At 44.7% G+C, this 22,234-nt stretch overlaps 1 long non-coding RNA gene across 1 annotated transcript in view; it reads right to left on the bottom strand.

Moving 5' to 3' along the window:
* Positions 1 to 22,233, bottom strand: part of LOC141074274 (uncharacterized) — a 112,344-nt gene extending 90,111 nt beyond the window's left edge. Inside the window, exons 1-2 of the long non-coding RNA XR_012227171.1 lie at positions 22,172 to 22,233; positions 21,016 to 21,096 (exon numbers count right to left, since the gene is read on the bottom strand). This is a non-coding gene — a long non-coding RNA (uncharacterized lncRNA). The remainder of the gene's footprint in view (positions 1 to 21,015; positions 21,097 to 22,171) is intronic.
* Position 22,234: the final 1 nt, after the last annotated feature.

The following is a 22,234-nucleotide window of genomic DNA, read 5'->3' as shown; positions in this document are numbered from 1 at the left end:
GCTGGGCTGTATATCATGATGGGCTGTATAATACAGACCATCATGGTATAATACAGCCCAGCATGGTATAATACATCCCAGCATCGCATATAGCCCCCCCAGAATTGTATAATACAGCCCAGCATGGTCTAATACAGCTCAGCATGGTATATAGCCCCCAGAATGGAATAATACAGTCCAGTATGGTATAATACAGCCCAGCATGGTATATAGCCCCTCAGAATGGAATAATACAGCCCAGCATGGTAAATAGCCCCCTCAGCATGGTATAATACAGCCCAGCATGGTATATAGCCCCCCATAATGGTATAATACAGCCCAGTATGGTATATAGCCCCCCCAGAATAGTATACTACAGCCCAGCATGGTATAATACAGCTCAGCATGGTATATAGCCCCCCAGAATGGTATAATACAGCCCAGCATGGTATATAGCCCCCAGAATGATATAATACAGCCCAGCATGGTATATAGCCCCCCCAGAATGGTATAATACAGCCCAGCATGGTATAATACAGCCCAGCAAGGTATAATACAGCCAAGCATGGTATATAGCCCCCCAGAATGGTATAATACAGCCCAGCATGGTATAATAAATCCCAGCATGGCATATAGCCCCCCAGATGGTATAGTACAGCCCAGCACGGTATAATACAGCCCAGCATGGTATATAGCCCCCTCAGAATGGTATAATACAGCCCAGCATGGTTTAATACAGCCCAGAATGGTATATAGCCCCCCCAGAATGGTATAATACAGCCCAGCACGGTATAATACAGCCCAGCATGGTATATAGCCCCCTCAGAATGGTATAATACAACCCAGCATGGTGTAATACAGTCCAGCATGGTATATAGCCCCCCCAGAATGGTAATATGCAGCCCAGCATTGTATAATACAGCCCAGTATGGTATATGTCCCCCCCAGAATGGTATAATACAGCCAAGAATGGTATAATACAGCCCAGCATGGTGTAATACAGCCCAGCATGGTATATAGCCCCCCAGAATGGTATAATGCAGCCCAGCATTGCATAATACAGCCCAGCATGGTGTATAGCCCCCCAGAATGATATAATACAGCCAATCACGGTATAATACAGCCAAGAATGATATATAGCCCCCCCAGAATGGTATAATACAGCCCAGCATGGTATAATACAGCCCACCATGGTATATAGCCCCTCCAGAAAGGTATAATACAGCCCAGCATGGTATATAACCCCCCCAGAATGGTATAATACAGCCCAGCATGGTGTAATACAGCCCAGCATGGTATAATACAGCCCAGCATGGTATATAGCCCCCCAGAATGGTATAATACAGCCCAGCATTGTATATAGCCCCTGCAGCATGGTATAATACAGCCCAGCATGGTAGATAGCCCCCCAGAATGGTATAATACAGCCCAGCATGGTATATAGCCCCCCCAGCATGGTATAATGCAGCCCAGCATGGTATATAGTCCCCTCAGAATGATATAATACAGCCCAGCATGGTATATAGCCCCCCCGAATGGTATAATACAGTCCAGCATGGTATATAGTCCCCCAAAGTGGCCCCACAGTCCAGTACTCACACTGATTAAAAAAAAAACACTCCTCACCTTCTCCTCTTGCCTGCTCTGCTGGCTGCTCCTGTCTCCTCCTGCTCTGTCTGGCACACAGTGAGAGTGCGATGATGTCATCGCGACCCCGCTGTGTCAGAGGCAGAGCGGGGAATGATGGGAGAGGGAGCGTCAGCTGACGCTCTCTCCTCCATCACTGCCTCCTTCAATGCGGCGGCGGGAGTCGGCGCTGGGGGCAGGCGGGCCCCCCTGGCTCACAGGGGCCCCATAGCTGGCTGGGGGCCCCTGGAGGAGTGGGAGCCCTAGGCAGCTGCCTGGTCTGCCTGCCCCTAACACCGGCCCTGTGAGTCCATGATCCCCATACCCAGGAGCAGACCTGGTGCAACTTGTACAGCCACACAGGGGTCCAAGAGGTTGGGGGCCACTATCACCTCCAAAACAGGCCCAGACCTGAATCCAATTGGGAACCTCTAAAACATTATGTATCAATGCATCTGGGAGGCTGTGGTTGGTGTTGCTCAAAAAGCTGATTGCAATAGACTCCATGGATGAGCGGTTTATGTCTATTAATGAAAAGAAGGGCGGCTATATTGGGCACTGATATATATTTTTTAAAAGTCAGAAATGTATTTTTTAACTTTTGAGTTCCTTGATTATTATTCTCACTGTAAGAGGAAAATAAACAAATGAGATGAGAAAATGTTTTTCATTTAGTTGCATAATAATTCTGCACAATAATAGTTACTCAATACTTCTGCACACAGAGATATTCTCCTAAGAAAGAAAAAACTTTATTTTTAATTTCCTAAGTATTCAGGTTTCAGATTTATTGACTTTTTGAATCAATCAGCAGCACAGTAGTTGTTCAATAATAAAATAAATCAAAAATACAAATTGTGCACACAGTTTATATATGTAGTGTACATGCATACCTCTGCAAAAATTTGGTTAATCATCCTTTACATTTCATTTCTATCTATTATCTATCTAGCTATCTGTCTATCTATCTCTATCATCACTCTTATGGTGACATCACAATAAAACCAATGTCACAAGTGATGTGACATCATCACATTCTATATTCCATTGTTGCAGCCTAAGGGAAATCACTGCCTTACAGACTCCCAAGGGGGAGGCAACCCCTTTTGTTTTTCGTGACAAAGCAAAAATGCATTTTAAAATGGATAAAGAGAGAAGAGCCCAAAGAGATTGGGTTCTGAAAGAGAAGAGAGGAATAAATGAAGAGCAGGTACCATTGTTCGCTTTAGGGCGAAAAGACTCTATATTACTGGACATGGACACTGAAGCCTCAGAAATGGCTTTCAAACGACAAAATCTGGAGAAAATGAGAAAGACCAAAAGACATGAGATCCTTACAGAGAAAAGGAAAATGGAGACCCTCATGGATTCTCACTCTGCAGCCTCCGCTGAGCTTCAGAGGGCCTTTCTTATCTCATTGAAAAAAATCGGAGATCTGGTCCCTGAAATACAGAGGAGGAACAAAGAAGACATCCTCAATAAGCGTAGAAACATCAGCGCAGAGTTAGAGCTGGAAGAGGTTCTCCAAGAAACACCAAGACATGTCACATTCTCCAGATCTGAAAGTCTGGTGACACCAAACCTACAAAGAGCGGCAGCCCAGAAGAGGATCAGGAACAGCAGAGACTGGGTTGTCCAATGTAGAAGACGTCTCATCTATGCTAAACCCATTATAAATGGGAATGATGCATCACGGAGGTCCAGGACATCAGCTGTGCACATCTCCATCCCAGAGAACAAACAGCTGAGTGATTCTCCACCAAACACCTCACTGGATAAAGAGGGACCAGGTAAGATGGACACTGCTCAGTATAATAAGACTGGGGTGAGTGGGATTATACTCCTAATATTATGTACTGGCCACAATTATCGAAAGTGTAGAAAAACTGTCTTTGTTGTCCATAGCAACCAATCACAATGCGCTTTCATTGTTCTATAGAATGTTAAGAAATAGAATCTGTGCTGTGATTCATTGCTATGGGCAACAGGAACTTTTTGCTAATGGACAGTTTTTATGAATGGGAGCCCAAATATTAGACATTTCCTGCTCATTTACATAATGCTGTATAAAATTGTAATATTTCTTCTGGAGCTATATTTGTTAACCCCTTCTTGAGCTGGTAACTGTCTGGTTTTTTTTTCTTACTCCTTATAAAACCAATAACTATTTTTAATTTTTCTGCCAAAGTAGCCATACGTGGACTTGTTTTTTTAGTGGACCGAGCTGTAGTTTTGAACATTATTTATTTTACCATTCAATGTTCTGGAAAATAGGGAAAAAGATTTAAAGTGTGGGTAAAAAAAGTGGCAAAAATGACCTCACAAAATATTTCTCCATGTCAGTGACAACTATGATAATGCTGAATATACATAGGGGTTTTCATTTTATTTGATGTTGAAAGAAAATTGTGAATTTAAAAAAAAATTGGTTTGTGACCCCATATTTTGAGACATTGTATCTTTTTATTTTGATAGCTTGATGGAGCTGTGTGAGGACTTTTTTTTCCCGTGTTGAGTTGTAGCATTTATTGATACCTTTCTTGGGTAGAGCGGACATTGTGATATCTCTTCATTACAATTGTTTAAGTGGATCCGGCACTCTCAAAAAATCAATTTTCATTTTTTTCTCATTTCAGTGTTTACGGTTTGCATTAATAATAATAAATATTGCATTTTTGTGTATCGGACCAATATAGATGTGGTGATAATACAGATGCAAATTATTATTATCATTATTATTGCTATTATTAATTAAAGTTTTTACATTTTCTGTTTTCTTCTGTAACAATTTTTTCAGTTACTTCTTTTCTTTAGTCTCCTTAGGGGACTTGAACCTGTGATTTTCTGATCGCTTGTACTGTGATAGAACTGTATATAGCTAAATTAATGTTCTCATATGAAATTAAGCCAGGCTGGTCTTCACAGGAGAAGGGAAGTCAGAGTCAGGGGCTTTCAGCAGGCCCAGGTAGTCATTTTAAACAACCAACCCCCAGCAATTATGTCCTGCAATTGCGTAGACACAAATTGGAAGTCACTTAGTTTAAATACAATTGTCAGCATTGAAATGGATAAACTACAGTAATCGGAGAACACTCTGGTCGCTGATGTTATAGGCAGGTGGCAGCTATGTAATACAGCAGGCATTGGTACGATGCATGCTCAGCTCCTGAGCCCGCTCCATACATTTACTACACAACCTGACAAACATTTCCACCATGTGTTCGCTAAGGGGCTAATCTTGTATCATCTCTTGCAGATGGAATGGATAAGATGTCCATCGATGGAGTGGAAATGATGTCCATCGACACACCATACATGCCGGCACGACGCCTTGGTGATGCCAGTGTACAGATTTCTCCACACAGAGGACTGGTCCACACAGACCAACCTATGGACCTTTACAGTCTTGAGTTCCTGAAAGATCTTGGAAAAGGAGGCTATGGAAAAGTAAGTGTCAATTTATATTTGTCCGTGACCCTCAATGTATCCTGCACAGATACACAGGAGGGATAGACTTATTCATTACAGGATGTTCATATGTAATGATACTTGGAATAAACCAGTGACATGTTACAGAGTAATAGATGGGAGTTTGGTCTGATCTGTTGTGATTTTTCTCCAGGTCAGCTTGGCATCAGATCCGGTCAGTGAAGGACTGCTGGCCATTAAGATCATGGACAAGAGATCTTGTGAGCACATAATCTCTACAGAGGTAGAAGTCCTGAGACTGGCTGCCGGGTGCCCCTACCTAATGTCTATGAGGGCGTTTATGGAGACACCTACGGAATATGCAATAGCCATGGACTATATGGCCGGAGGAGACCTGTTTCACCACATGAAAGATTCAATGATGTTTAATACAAAGACAACAAGGTAAATGTCTTATAGCGAATTTTAATAATCCGCTGCCCGCACAATGTAGTCCTGGAGCAATGGAGAATGACAACAAGAGCAAATAATGAGGTGAAAAGGACACGTGTGTGATCTCCTCATGTTCTCCGTATGAATGTGTATGTAACCACTGATCCATCTTTTACTTTCATCTCCACAGACTCTTTGCGGCAGAGATGGTGTGCGGACTACAATTCCTGCATGAACACGGCATCATACATAGGTAATCATTTCACCTCCATAAATCTGTCACCTGTGACTCTCTGTTGTCTCCTTACATATCTATTGTAGAAAGTTATTTTCATGAATAATCCTCACAATCAGTGTCTGCTCCTTCTCCCTACAGTGACCTGAAGCCAGAGAACATCCTCATCCAAGACAGCGGACACATCAAAATCTCCGACTTTGGCTTATCAGTCATGAATGTGTCTGAGGGTGCCATAGTGAGGTGGAATGCTGGCACTAAGGGTTACGTAGCGCCTGAGGTAAGGAACATCAGTGTGTGATTGGTGCCGATAGCAGGAGGGATAATCTGATCCCAATGTATCCTGCTCACATCTAATCACAGACCGGTACTCATATTCTCTGTGTGTCATTCTTCCCGTTATATTCAGCTTCTCTCCAATCTCATGTTCCCACAGATAATGAATGAGGAAGGATACAACCATCTGGCAGACTCCTTTTCCTTCGGAGTCATCCTATATATGATGAGTGTAGGTGACTGGCCATTTTACAGCAGAGGCTCACTGGACGAATACCACCAGTCTCTGCGTGAGGACATCCCTTATTTTCCACCAGGGATATGCACTAATACCATTGACATCATAAAAGGGATGAGTAGTATCAGGTAATAATAAATCTTTATTTTTATATAGCGCTAACATATTCCGCAGCCCTTTACAGTTTTGCACACATTATCATCACTGTCCCTGATGGGGCTCACAATCTAAATTCCCTATCAGTATGTTTTTGGAATGTGGGAGGAAACCGGAGTACCCAGAGGAAACCCACGCAAACACAGGGAGAACATACAAATTCCTTGCAGATGTTGTCCTTGGTGGGATTTGAACCCAGGACTCCAGCGCTGCAAGGCTGCGGCGCTAATCACTGAGCCACCGTGCTGCCCAGATGGATAAAGAGGACGGTGGACTACAAGGATAGAAGATAAGATGTGGACAGTCCATAGACATTGTGTAATAACTTATCAGTAATAATACATAATCTAATGACTAATGGTCTCATTCATTTTCTAGCTTCTCTGCAAAACTCCATCTACCCGATTTGCCATAACATCCATCAGGTCCCACCCGTTCTTCCACTCCATAGACTGGAGCGATGTGGAGTGCGGCAGATCCGAACCACCATTCCCATATTACTATGTAAGTATAACACATACGGACATCCATAATGTTACCCAGTAACGCACTTACCCACTATACCCCTTATTGTTGTATCCCCCAGTAAACTGTATAGACTGAACGTCAGGAGCTGATTCTCAGACGTGTATATTTCTCTTTAATAGCAAGACTATTAAGCTGATAACAATCAGCCCCATTCCAGTAACATCCAGGATTGAAGATTTACATTAATCGGATGAGACGACAAAACTGGACTTTCGCATTAACCGGACTGTGACAAACCTACCGAGCTTCCACGACATAACACCCACGTAGATTTGAGCACCAAACATCCAGGGATTTATTCCGATTGCCATATTTGGGATCAGGAAGGAATTTTTTTCCCTTGATATGAGGACAATCCATCAACGAGTCCTCAGGGTTATTTTTCACCTTCCTCTGGAGCAACATAGCAAGTAATTAAAGGCTGAAATTGAAGGACTTCTTTCAGCAATACTTGCTATGTCACCATCTGGACGACTTATCTACAATGTGGTGGTAAGGAGAAGACTACCGAATATGGACAGACAGAAGGCAGCGGCTGCTCCTTCACCTACCGGATATTTACAGAAAGAAGGCAGCGGCTGCTCCTTCACCTACCGGATATTACAGAAAGAAGGCAGCGGCTGCTCCTTCACCTACTTGGTCATGTACAGACAGAAGGAAGCGGCTGCTCCTTCTTCTACTTGGCCATGTACATACAGAAGGAAGTGGCTGCTCCTTCACCTAAAAGGCCATGGACAGATGGAAGGAAGCGGCTGCTCCTTCACCTTACTGCCCATGGTCAGACAGAAGGCCATATGGTTGATCGCAATGCTGTAGGAATCCAGGAAAACTTCAACTACACAGATCTCGTCTCTGTCATGTGTGATCCAGACCTGGATGTCCAAAATCAGCATAAGTGCAAACCAAGGCCCAAGAAGTGGAATCGTCATCATCTGCTCCTTTATACAGAAAGTCACTGTATCTACACACTTTCTTTTTCATATTTGCATAATACTTTTATGCACAAATATATATATATAAAACATCTATGTTGCTTTTGGTTAGATTCTTCTCATATACAGACCTGCTTTTTGGTATCTTTAGCAATATGATCAGGGTCAGGACAAGGTATTTTGAAGCCTTAGGCAGATGAAGCCAATGGCATCCTTCCAAGCAAAGTAATGGGTCAGAAACTATGCTAACAGGACCCCTAACGCAGCACCTCCACCCTCAAAACAGTGTTGGGTTAGTCAGCTCCAGATTGTGGCAAGCTACACGCCACTGTGCTTTCCGTACCTACACTAGCATCCGGTTCTCCGCTACCGACGCCTGCGGCTTTAGTTATTGCCGCGCTGCGGTAGCAGCGTCTATTGGCGGTTGCGGCTGCAACGCCATCCGCTGAGCTTCCTGTGAAGCTAACAGGGCCAGCGGCTTTATATTTATTTCTGCCAAGCGACTCTGTGTCTGAACAAAGCCGCTCTTAGCGTTCGGGTGACGTTAACCCGAGCACAGTACTTCACCTTCTGGTGCATCTGCCATTGTCCAGCAGCGATCTTACCACCTACCGCACGGTGGACCCCAGGCGGCGAACGCACCTCCTATTATTTATATCTGGTGCGTTCCGCCGACCCTAACACCTGCTATCCAGTGATACTGTACCCTTTCTCAACTTTGTACAATCACGTCGAATCCATACTGGGCCTGAGACCGTCTGAGCCTGCCTCCTGATATATAGACATAGGTTTTTAATGTGTAAACTATGCTACATATATACGTGTTATTTGGTGAAACTGTACCCTTTATCAACTTTCTACAATCTTGTCGAATCCATACTGGGCCTGAGAACGGCTGCCGAGCTGTTAAGCAAGCTACAGCACCTGTGGTTTAGTCACTTAATTTTTTCATTTTTTCAGGAATGCTGGTTAGGCCTAATTCCCGAATTGCGGTTGACCTGCACTTACTGGGAAATCATCGTTTGCGGGGAAGAACTGGAATCCCAGATCCCCATCACTAACAGTGTTCAGCGGGTTATCTGCACCTGTAAGCGACAAAAACTGGTCCTTTCAGTGTAGCGCGCATGCAGCCCCGGACATGTAAGGGCATGATAGACCTGTTATTGCTCGATCTCGCATGCCAGAGCCTCGCGTATCTCTCTAGTAAGCTTGACGCTTACCGCGGGGACAGGCCGGAGTCTCGTTCGTTAACGGAATAAAGCTGACAAATCGCTAGCACAACTGAAAACGGACATACCACACCACACACAGAATTGACAAAGCTTTCAATGTGTGCATCTTTTCTTTAGGTGGCATGGTTGTGGTTTCCCGGGTGGAGTCCAATTAAGCCGCTGGCTCCACTTCTGGTGGTGCCCCTTTGGACATTCAGCTTTGCAACCGTACTGCCCCCGGAAACCAAACACTTTGCCTTTATGGACGCTGTTTGGAGGTTTGGAGGTTTGTGGGAATAACGCCGCCCGATCGGCAGTTGGCATAATTTATTGGTGGGAAGTCTGACGGTATATGATCGTGTTCGATTTCAGATTTTTTATTTTGTTTGTATTTTACATTTTTATTCCAGCCTTTCTTGACTTCATAAGGGCATGACAAGCCTATATCTGTGTCTCCTCCACCTCCTCCTTTTACTCCTCCACCTCTTTTCTAAATGTAGTTGCCCTTTTCCATATGTTATTTTTGTCTTCTGAGCATTTTGTCTGCTTTGGGACACCTTTTAAGGCGTTTTGTAATTGTTTTCTATGTGTTTGTATTTGTTTGTGTTTGCCTGCCAATGTTTTCAATGGGGTTCGACGGTGTTCGTCGAACGTTCGACGAACTTGCCTCCTGTGCGACGAACCAAAACACTAGCAGGGTGGCTCAACACTACTCCTGATATATAGACGTACATTTTTAATGTTTAAACTATGCTATATATACCTGGTATCTGGTGATACTGTACCCTTTCTGCCAGGAAGTCCTCCTACAACCACCACTCTAAGGCCATGTGCACACGCTGCAGTTTTTGCTGCGGTTCCGCTGCGGTTTTGACCGCAGCAGAACTGCAGCAGTTCTGCAGACAGTGTCCAGTAGCATGTTATCCTATTGGATTAACATTCTGCTGTGCACATGCTGCGGATTTTTACCTGCGGAAAAGCTGCGTTTCTTTTTTCCGCAGCATGTCAATGCTGATTCTGCTGCGGTTTGCCACCTATTCCATTGACCAGGTGGCAAACCGCAGGGCAAAACCGCAGGCCAATCCGCAGGAAAAACCGCAGGTCATTTTACCTGCGGTTCCACAGATATGAATCCGCAGACGAATCTGCAGTGCACTTAGCCTAAGTGTATCATTGACACCTGGAACATTGCCCCACATGTGTGATTATTTCTTGCGGATCTTCTTGTTATATTGTGGTGTGATCCATCCTGAGCGTGTGCGAGTCTATGGGTTACTCCTGCAATTTAGATGTACATTTAAAAATTACCCCAACACTGTATACAGCTCTCCGCTTATGATACATTACCCATTTACCGCTTGTTATATTATGGTCTAATCCAAACTGACCAGGTGAGAGTTATTTTCTGACTGTGGAAATAAATACTGAGATTGACAACAATGACACCTACATTGTGTACAGCTGTACTCTTCAGATCCATTACCATTTTATGGCTTTTTAGATTGTGTTGTAATCCAATACTGAGCCTGAGAGCGTCTGTGTGTGCCTCATGAAATATCTGTGGAGATTTAGAATGTTTAAATTATACTATATATACCTGCTATCTGATGATACTGTACACTTTGTCTACTTTTTATATTCTTGTTTAATCCATACTGAGCCTGTGAGCGTCTCTGTGTGACTGATGGAATATATAGGGAGATTGACAATTATCCTTTGACTGAATAGAGCTGTACGCTTCTGATACAGTACCATATATCCGATGTTATTTTGGGTCTATTTTCTGCAAAATTTTGAAGTTTGGTAGAAGACGCCGCGGACGTGGGGGGCCAGCTGGTGCTGATGGTGGTGGTGCATCTGCTGGTAGTGGCAAAAGCACAACAGCAGCTAAGGCAGGAGGTGTTGAGCCTGCATCATGGTCTGGCTCCGGAACGCCTGGAAGTCTACCTTTTCTGGGAGTAGGTTAACCGCTTTTAAAGCCGGAGCATTAGGAACTGGTTTTGGCTTACATTGCCGAAACAGACTCCAGCAAATATGCCCTCCTCTTCTGTATTTTCAAAAAATGCAAACACTGAGTCGTCAAGTACTGGCTCCTGGTCAGGAAGAACGCCTTTCCTTGTGTCCTTCACCCCCACCAAAAATGAATGATGCAGCAGGCCACACTTCACATTAGTCCATGTAGCTCTTTCTGTCATACCATGCCTGGGTTATCAAGTCAAATCGTGAATTCCCCAGTCCAAGATAAATCTGACATGGAGTGTGGGTGGCCAGCCAGGGCAGTGGGGTTAATCGGTACCGGGCCGGTGTCTCACAGGGATGTGTCACGGTGGTGGTGACCCGTTCCGTGGCCCTGGGCGTCTATGCGAAGGGGTGAATTACATTTATAGGTGAATGATACGTGACACCACCTGTGGTTTCTGATTAGATTGACCAGCGCTGCAGTGTTGCTTCTCTGGGACAGATGTTGTGATGCAGCTAAGATGTAGAAGCCCTGCACAGGTAGGGCCGTAGTCGCAGGGCAGATGAAAGAGTTGGTAGATGGTGTTCAGTGCAGGATGTAGTAGAGCCGTGCGCCAGGCACAGGAGAAAGATGACAGACACAGTCGTGCAGTTCCTTTACCTGTACTTGGTAAGTGCCGTCCAGGACCCAAAGTACAGATGGAGAAAAAGTTGGTCAGCCTGGAAGCCAATTTGGAATTCTCTCTCTGCAGATAGGTAGTGTGGCCTCCGTTGTAGCGATTATCAGAGGTACTCGCAGTGCTGAGTTCAATGAAGTTCCCCCTGTTGACTCTCTTTTGGAACTTTCTCGTATAGGAGGCAGCCGTAGCCTTTTCCTTCTGGCTCCCACATGTCGCTGCTGGGGCTTCCGAGCCTTAGTTGGGTACAGAGCATTTACAGCTGCTACTTCCTCCGGTTTCTGCTGCAGGAACGTCAGTGTCCCTTGTTATGATTGAGTCACCGTAGGAGGCAAAAATAGAAATGCTAGCTAAGTCCAGAAAACCAGAGAAGTTGGCAGCTATCGGATTGCAGACCCCTGAACCTATCAACACAACTAGCAGTAGCCGTGGGGGGCTCCTACGATGCCCTAGGCCCCTCGATCACAGCCGGAGGACTACATAGCCTAAAGACAGAAAGGGAAATCTAAACTGCCCCAGAGCAGACCCCAAAGCAAAAGGCAGCCCCCCACATATAATGACGGTGAAGCAAGAAGAAAGAACAAAACACAGACAGAAAGATAGACTGAGCAAAGATGGGGCCCACGCTAGCTTAGATAGGAAAGGACAGGAAGGCTGCTGTCTGCAATCCGTGAAAAACCCTATGAAAATAAGAGCCAACAAACTGACAGTAAAAAAGGCCCTGAAGACGCTAGGCTTCAAAAAAGCTATGTCAGTACTCAGGAAAATTCTGAAGACAGAGCAACAGGCAAAAGGAAATTCAGCTCACCCCAGCAGGGAATGGCAGAATCCAGAAAAGCAAGGAAAACAAAACACTAATGCAAAAAGGCAAAGCAGAAATCTTAGCTTTAGATGAGCAGGAATCAGACTGGTTTCCTAGAAGTCCACAGAGAAATCACCCGCAGGCCAGAAGGGCGTCGGCAGCCTTATATCCAGTCATTAACTCCACTCAGCCAGTCATCATCATCAGCCCCAGGTGTTTGACAATCAGGCTCACTACCTTTCTTCACCAGAAGAGGGAGTTCCTCGGGCCTCAGTAGTGAAGGGGAAAATGAACTCTCAACAGTCCCTACAAACTCGGAGACCGGAATCCGGACCATGCGCTTCAGCTAGGAGTGAGCCTTAACTCTGCTCATCTTCCAGCTCCCCTTCTCACGTCCACACACTTCCCCTTCCCTTCACAGACTGCCCTAACTTATCTCCTCCCGACCACAGAGAGCAGCTTCTCAGCAGTCAGGTTCAGAGGTCTCCCTGCTGGCCTGGAGTGGGAAATGTGTTGTGTGTTGGTTTAACTGCTAGAGAGATCTTTCATTGCTCCCAAGCATGACATCACACTCCCTAGGAGGAAGATAATGCCACTGTGGCGACCATACTCCTGGGGGCGCCACAAGTGCACTGATGCCCAACCACTGCTAGATGATTCTGCTGGTACATTGACCCAGACCACTACATTCCCCTCACACTCTGCACAGCCAGAAACTGACCCTGAGGAAACTCAGGTTCCCCTTCCCGCATACTATACCACCTTACACGGAGACAACGAGGAAGGTGCAGATGAAAGTGCAGGTTCCTTGAGCAGGTGGGGGGCACACTCATGGGCGACGGCACTGGCACAGGGCCCCTCATAGTACGCAAAAGTGTCTCTGCCGGTGGGGAGGGCCCACCCGCCGTCAGACACACCGCCTACCTGCCGTCAGACACACCACCTCACACCGCCGTACTATGAGGGGCCCTATGCCAGTGCCATTGCCAACGAGTGGGCCCCCCTGCTTGCTCAGGATCACAGCACTTGCAAAGTTGAAATACTTACCTCTCCCCGCTCCACCGCCATGACGTCTTCCGCGTTTCCTGACAGTGATATTCTGATCAGAGAGCGCAATGACATCACGTCTGTACGCCCTCTGCCTATACAGCCAAGTGCATTGAGATTGAAGATGGGGACGACAAGGAGTCCAGACTAGTACAGGGATTCCCTAGCGAGGAGACTTATTTAATTGTTTTCAATGTTGGGACAGCAATTTTTGGGGAGCACTATACTCTGGAGAATGATATATGTGGCCCACCATACACTGGAGCATTCCAAAGGTGGACATCAGACACTGGAGCAGCATTTACAGGGCCCATTATACACTAGAGCATTAGAAATGGGGCCCATTATGTTTGGAGCATTATTTGGGCCCATAAGACAGTGGAGCTTCATCCATGGGGACCAACATATACTGTAGCATTATGTGGAGCTCATCATACACTGTTTCAAACATTATATGGGACCAATGATTCTGTATGGAGAAATATATGGGCCTCATTACTCTGTATAGCGCACTATGCGGTGGCCATAATACTGTATGGAGTAATATACTGTACGTTTTTGGAGCTATTGGAGAATTTAAAATTGATAGCAGTCATGAGATGTAAAAAGTGAACTATTTTTCATTGTACTATTCCGCTATTTCTCTGCCATATCGGAGCATCATGAGTTGTGGTATGTGTTAAAGGGGCACTCTTTGGCCCAGGGCACATGAAAACCTGGAGCCAGCCCTACCCCCCCCACAATTTTAGCCAAATAACCCCCAGTTTTCAGTGCGTAACTATTATTATGAAGTAAATTAAGGTTGACAAGCTTCAGTAATAAGAATTGATGTTTTTGGCATTCAAAAGGGCACTGTAGGTGTGTTTACTGTCCTCCACTCCCTGCTGACTTTGCTTCCCCATTGACTTGCATTGGGTTTCGTGTTTCAGTCGGCCTTCGACTTTTCACGATAATCGGCCGATTTCTTTCGACCCGACTTTGTTAAAAGTCGGGTTTCATGAAACCCGACTCGACCCGATAAAAAAGGCAAAGTTGCTCATCTGGCTGCAAAACCATCATCACCCATCTTTCCTGAACCCCATTCAATCACCCCTGTATCTGTCTGCTATCAATGGTATGTGTCCCGGCTGCAATACCATCATCACCCATCTTTCCTGACCCCCAAACAATCACCCCTGTATCTGTGTCCCGACTGCAATACCATCATCATCCATCTTTCCTGACCCCCAAACAATCACCCCTGTATCTGTCTGCTATCAATAGTATGTGCCTCGGCTGCAATACCATCATCACCCATCTTTCCTGACCCCCAAACAATCACCCCTGTATCTGTGTCCCGACTGCAATACCATCATCACCCATCTTTCCTGACCCCCAAACAATCACCCCTGTATCTGTCTGCTATCAATAGTATGTGCCTCGGCTGCAATACCATCATCACCCATCTTTCCTGACCCCCAAACAATCACCCCTGTATCTGTCTGCTATCAATGGTATGTGTCCCGGCTGCAATACCATCATCACCCATCTTTCCTGAACCCCAATCAATCACCCCTGTATCTGTCTGCTATCAATGGTATGTGTCCCGGCTGCAATACCATCATCACCCATCTTTCCTGACCCCCAAACAATCACCCCTGTATCTGTCTGCTATCAATGGTATGTGTCCCGGCTGCAATACCATCATCACCCATCTTTCCTGACCCCCAAACAATCACCCCTGTATCTGTGTCCCGACTGCAATACCATCATCACCCATCTTTCCTGACCCCCAAACAATCACCCCTGTATCTGTCTGCTATCAATAGTATGTGCCTCGGCTGCAGTACCATCATCACCCATCTTTCCTGACCCCCAAACAATCACCCCTGTATCTGTCTGCTATCAATGGTATGTGTCCCGGCTGCAATACCATCATCACCCATCTTTCCTGACCCCCAAACAATCACCCCTGTATCTGTGTCCCGACTGCAATACCATCATCACCCATCTTTCCTGACCCCCAAACAATCAACCCTGTATCTGTCTGCTATCAATAGTATGTGCCTCGGCTGCAATACCATCATCACCCATCTTTCCTGACCCCCAAACAATCACCCCTGTATCTGTCTGCTATCAATGGTATGTGTCCCGGCTGCAATATCATCATCACCCATCTTTCCTGAACCCCAATCAATCACCCCTGTATCTGTCTGCTATCAATGGTATGTGTCCTGGCTGCAAAACCATCATCACCTATCTTTCCTGAACCCCAATCAATCACCCCTGTATCTGTCTGCTATCAATGGTATGTGTCCAAGCTGCAATACCATCATCACCCATCTTTCCTGACCCCCAAACAATCACCCCTGCATCTGTTTCCCGACTGCAATACCATCATCACCCATCTTTCCTGAACACCAATCAATCACCCCTGTATCTGTCTGCTATCAATGGTATGTGTCCCGGCTGCAATACCATCATCACCCATCTTTCCTGAATCCCAATCAATCACCCCTGTATCTGTCTGCTATCAATGGTATGTGCCTCGACTGCAATACCATCATCACCCATCTTTCCTGAACCCCAATCAATCACCCCTGTATCTGTCTGCTATCAATGGTATGTGTCCAAGCTGCAATACCATTATCACCCATCTTTCCTGACCCCCAAACAATCACCCCTGCATCTGTGTCCCGACTGCAATACCATCATCACCCATCTTTCCTGAACCCCAATCAATCACCCCTGTATCTGTCTACTATCAATGGTATGTGTCCCGACTGCAATACCATCATCACCCATCTTTCCTGAACCCCAATCAATCACCCCTGTATCTGTCTGCTATCAATGGTATGTGTCCCGGCTGCAATACCATTATCACCCATCTTTCCTGAACCTCAATCAATCAACCCTGTATTTGTCTGCTATCAATGGTATGTGTCCAAGCTGCAATACCATTATCACCCATCTTTCCTGACCCCCAAACAATCACCCCTGCATCTGTTTCCCGACTGCAATACCATCATCACCCATCTTTCCTGAACACCAATCAATCACCCCTGTATCTGTCTGCTATCAATGGTATGTGTCCCGGCTGCAATACCATCATCACCCATCTTTCCTGAATCCCAATCAATCACCCCTGTATCTGTCTGCTATCAATGGTATGTGCCTCGACTGCAATACCATCATCACCCATCTTTCCTGAACCCCAATCAATCACCCCTGTATCTGTCTGCTATCAATGGTATGTGTCCCGGCTGCAATACCATCATCACCCATCTTTCCTGACCCCCAAACAATCACCCCTGTATCTGTGTCCCGACTGCAATACCATCATCACCCATCTTTCCTGACCCCCAAACAATCAACCCTGTATCTGTCTGCTATCAATAGTATGTGCCTCGGCTGCAATACCATCATCACCCATCTTTCCTGACCCCCAAACAATCACCCCTGTATCTGTCTGCTATCAATGGTATGTGTCCCGGCTGCAATACCATCATCACCCATCTTTCCTGAACCCCAATCAATCACCCCTGTATCTGTCTGCTATCAATGGTATGTGTCCTGGCTGCAAAACCATCATCACCCATCTTTCCTGAACCCCAATCAATCACCCCTGTATCTGTCTGCTATCAATGGTATGTGTCCTGGCTGCAAAACCATCATCACCCATCTTTCCTGACCCCCAAACAATCACCCCTGTATCTGTCTGCTATCAATGGTATGTGTCCCGGCTGCAATACCATCATCACCCATCTTTCCTGAACCCCAATCAATCACCCCTGTATCTGTCTGCTATCAATGGTATGTGTCCTGGCTGCAATACCATCATCACCCATCTTTCCTGACCCCCAAACAATCACCCCTGTATCTGTCTGCTATCAATGGTATGTGTCCCGGCTGCAATACCATCATCACCCATCTTTCCTGAACCCCAATCAATCACCCCTGTATCTGTCTGCTATCAATGGTATGTGTCCTGGCTGCAAAACCATCATCACCCATCTTTCCTGAACCCCAATCAATCACCCCTGTATCTGTCTGCTATCAATGGTATGTGTCCTGGCTGCAAAACCATCATCACCCATCTTTCCTGAACCCCAATCAATCACCCCTGTATCTGTCTGCTATCAATGGTATGTGTCCCGGCTGCAATACCATCATCACCCATCTTTCCTGAACCCCAATCAATCACCCCTGTATCTGTCTGCTATCAATGGTATGTGTCCTGGCTGCAAAACCATCATCACCCATCTTTCCTGAACCCCAATCAATCACCCCTGTATCTGTCTGCTATCAATGGTATGTGTCCAAGCTGCAATACCATTATCACCCATCTTTCCTGACCCCCAAACAATCACCCCTGCATCTGTGTCCCGACTGCAATACCATCATCACCCATCTTTCCTGAACCCCAGTCAATCACCCCTGTATCTGTCTGCTGTCAATGGTATGTGTCCCGACTGCAATACCATCATCACCCATCTTTCCTGACCCCCAATCAATCACCCCTGTATCATTCTGCTATCAATGGTATGTGCCTCGGCTGCAATACCATCATCACCCATCTTTCCTGACCCCCAATCAATCACCCCTGTATCATTCTGCTATCAATGGTATGTGCCTCGGCTGCAAAACCATCATCACCCATCTTTCCTGAACCCCAATCAATCACCCCTGTATCTGTCTGCTATCAATGGTATGTGTCCAAGCTGCAATACCATTATCACCCATCTTTCCTGACCCCCAAACAATCACCCCTGCATCTGTGTCCCGACTGCAATACCATCATCACCCATCTTTCCTGAACCCCAGTCAATCACCCCTGTATCTGTCTGCTGTCAATGGTATGTGTCCCGACTGCAATACCATCATCACCCATCTTTCCTGACCCCCAATCAATCACCCCTGTATCATTCTGCTATCAATGGTATGTGCCTCGGCTGCAATACCATCATCACCCATCTTTCCTGACCCCCAATCAATCACCCCTGTATCATTCTGCTATCAATGGTATGTGCCTCGGCTGCAAAACCATCATCACCCATCTTTCCTGAACCCCAATCAATCACCCCTGTATCTGTCTGCTATCAATGGTATGTGTCCAAGCTGCAATACCATTATCACCCATCTTTCCTGACCCCCAAACAATCACCCCTGCATCTGTGTCCCGACTGCAATACCATCATCACCCATCTTTCCTGAACCCCAGTCAATCACCCCTGTATCTGTCTGCTGTCAATGGTATGTGTCCCGACTGCAATACCATCATCACCCATCTTTCCTGACCCCCAATCAATCACCCCTGTATCATTCTGCTATCAATGGTATGTGCCTCGGCTGCAATACCATCATCACCCATCTTTCCTGAACCTCAATCAATCAACCCTGTATTTGTCTGCTATCAATGCTTTATCTGTCCTTTTAGATCTGACCTTTATTTTTTTTTTACTACTGGTATTTCTTCTGTGTAGGATTTTTTTCTGTTTTATTTTGGAAGAGACCATTAATGTGGATTATAGAAATAGTGAAACTAATTGGATGTCACAAATATCCTCAATTTTCAAAGATGCGGGAAATAATGGAACTAATGGGAATCCTGATGGTATCCATGAGGATAAAGCAACTCTGAAGGAGATACTATATAAAAGAACAAAGTCATGGTGGTATAAGAATTCCCTTGAACACTATATGCAACGTAATTTAATTCCACGTGGTTTACCGATATAGGTATTTCCTTCCTTCCCATTAGAGGATGACACTTTATTGAAAAAATGGGAAGATGCCTGTAATACATGTTCCCGCCCTTTAATGGAAATATTGATTGAAGTTGATAAGAAGAATATAGAGTCTATGGAAAATAATATTAAAATGTTACAAGAAAAGCTTCAAAAAATCTCACTGCTGAACAACTAACTAAATTTGATGGTGATCTGAACACATCATTTTCTAAATGGGAATCTGAAATTCAGAAACTCAAGGTAACAAAATTTCAACGTGACCTTCAAGATTATCAAACCAATAAGGTTTACAAATGGCGTGGTCGATCTATCATGAAAAGATCTGGATCTGTAAGCTCCTTAGAAAGAACTAGTTCCTGGAGTTCTACAAGTATCCCTAATGGTGACTCTTCTAAGGTTTTGAATAGATACACTACGAGATTTACAACTGGAAAAAGAAAATCCAACTATTGTGATCAGGAATCCAATAATGAGGGGAATTTAAAGGTAATTAATTTGTCAGATGTGCAATTAACTCACGATCACATTTCTGTATTATCTTTGGGTTTGCGCTTTTGCCCTACAGCAAAAACTGACCATTTTGTGGCTATTAAGGATACCTTTTTATTTGCATGAAAGTTATTGTGAAAAAAGTATCACGCTGATAAGTCATCTCCAAATTCTTTTTCCACAGAAGAGGAATGGGCAGCGCTACAGGCGCCAGAAGCTCTTATTGCAGAGGAAGAAGAGACACCAGGGAAATTCCCTGATTATATTAAATAGAAATCAAAGTCCTTCCCTCCTATTTCACAAAACTCATCTATTGAGGTGTTTGTGAAGATGGTTTGTGATGAGATACGCCAACTACCATCTACTAGGCCTTTTGATCATCTCAATTCTGAGCAGAGATTAGCATTGGAACATCTTAATGAGATGAAAAATGTTGTTTATAAACCATCTGATAAAGGCGGTAACATTGGTGTGTGGCCATGTATTCAACATGAAAAGGAGGCACTTAGGCAGATCCACAATGTTATGAGCGGTTGCCACAGGATCGAACTTTTTCATATCAAAAAGAATTATTTCGTATTCTAGAAGAAGCTTTGGAGGAAGGGATAATTTTGAAATCTATCTGGGAAGGACTAAGAGTCGATTCACCATCTGTTCCAACATTATATTTACTGCCAAAAGTCCATAAGGATATGAAAGAACCAGGACGGCCTATAATTTCTGGAAATGGTAGTTTATTGGAACCCATTTCAAAAGTTTTAGATTTTTATTTAAAACCTATAGTAAAAGAACTTCCTTCTTATATAAAGGATACCACGGTGGCACTGCAGAGACTGGATGGGATATACATAAATGCCAATATGTGTATTGTAACATGCGATGTGGAATCGTTATACACATCAATTCCACATGAGCAAGGTCTTTTAGCAGTGAAGCGGTATTTATCCAGTCGTGGGCTTGATGTTTCATTAGTAGGTTTTTTAATGCGTTTGTTGGAGTATGCTCTTTTACATAACTATTTTGTTTGTAAGGATCGATTTTATGTTCAGAAGAGAGGCGTAGCCATGGGTGCGGCTTTCACACCCTCCTATGCAAATGTATTCATGGGGTCATGGGAGCATGAATATGTTGAAAATGGGGATTATATTTCATCAGGTTGTATTATGGATGAGATTCATCGATGACATTTTATTTGTCTGGCAGGGTTCCAAAGCGCAATTGGAAGGATTCCTTCAATATTTGAATGAAAACAGTATTAATATTAACTTACCTGCACGATTAAACAGGATTCCATAAATTTTCTGGATCTGAAGATATTGGTTGATGACACAGGATTTCTTCTCACTTCCATCTACCGGAAAGAAACGAGTGTTAATGCATTGCTCCATGCCAGTTCATCACATCCAGCGCATATCATCCGTGCGATACCAACAGGACAATTCTTAAAGGGAATCTGTCACCCCTTTTTTGAGATATCATATAATGATATCATCCAATTCTGTGTCACATAAGGATTCTCTTAGTACTTTTGCTTCCCCCTGACCCCGCACCTTTTATGCATAAATACCTTTTTTATATCGGTTCAGATGTATGTAAACTGCCACGGTCCGTTCCGATGGGCGGGGCTTATTCAACTGCTCCCCCCTCCCTGTCTTGCTCTACACAAGAAGAAATGCGTAGAGCAAGGCAGGGAGGGGGGAGCAGGTGAATAAGCCCCGCCCAGCGGACTGGACCGTGGCAGTTTACATACATCTGAACCGATATAAAAAAGGTATTTATGCAGGAAAGGTGCGGGGTCAGAGGGAAGCAAAAGAACTAATAGAATCCTTATGTGACACACAATTGAATTATATCATTATATGATATCTCAAAAAAGGGGTGACAGATTCCCTTTAAGAACTAGACGTATCTGTGATCGACAAGATGTTTTCGAAGAACAGGCCAATGAACTTACGAATAGATTTTTCAAAAAGGGGTTATCGGAGAGATATTGTGCATAAAGCTTTTGTTAGAGCCAAAGAAGCTGATCGGCAATCGTTGTTAATTTCTAAGGCAAAAAATAAAGAAACAGATGGTCATGTGCGGTTCATGACAAATTTTCACTCTAGACGGCATGAGATGACTGGTATCATCTCGAAGTTTTGGCCTATTATTTTACAGGATCCAGGTATATCTAATTTATTACCTGAGAAACCTTTGGTTGTTGCTAATCGCAACAAAACTTATGAGGAAATATGAAGATTTGATGCTGTATTCCCACACACAAACCCGCACATACAAAATCACCTCTTTCCTGGTTCAACACCCCCAATATACAGCTCCATGCAAGTAGCCGCAGCCCCTTCCCTGTGCACCCCTTCAACATGCAGCCCCCATGTAGGAGCAGCCACTTATTTATGCCCCCAAAACACTCAAGTCACTCGTACATGACATGTATAAAAACAACATGGCTTCATTGTGCAGCTCTCCCTCCTCTCATAGTGTAATCT

This window comes from Dendrobates tinctorius, unplaced genomic scaffold (assembly GCF_039654945.1).
Source record: "Dendrobates tinctorius isolate UK_male_01 unplaced genomic scaffold, ASM3965494v1 ptg000014l, whole genome shotgun sequence".
Lineage (NCBI taxonomy): Eukaryota > Metazoa > Chordata > Amphibia > Anura > Dendrobatidae > Dendrobates > Dendrobates tinctorius.
This window is presented reverse-complemented; position numbering and strand designations above follow the sequence as displayed.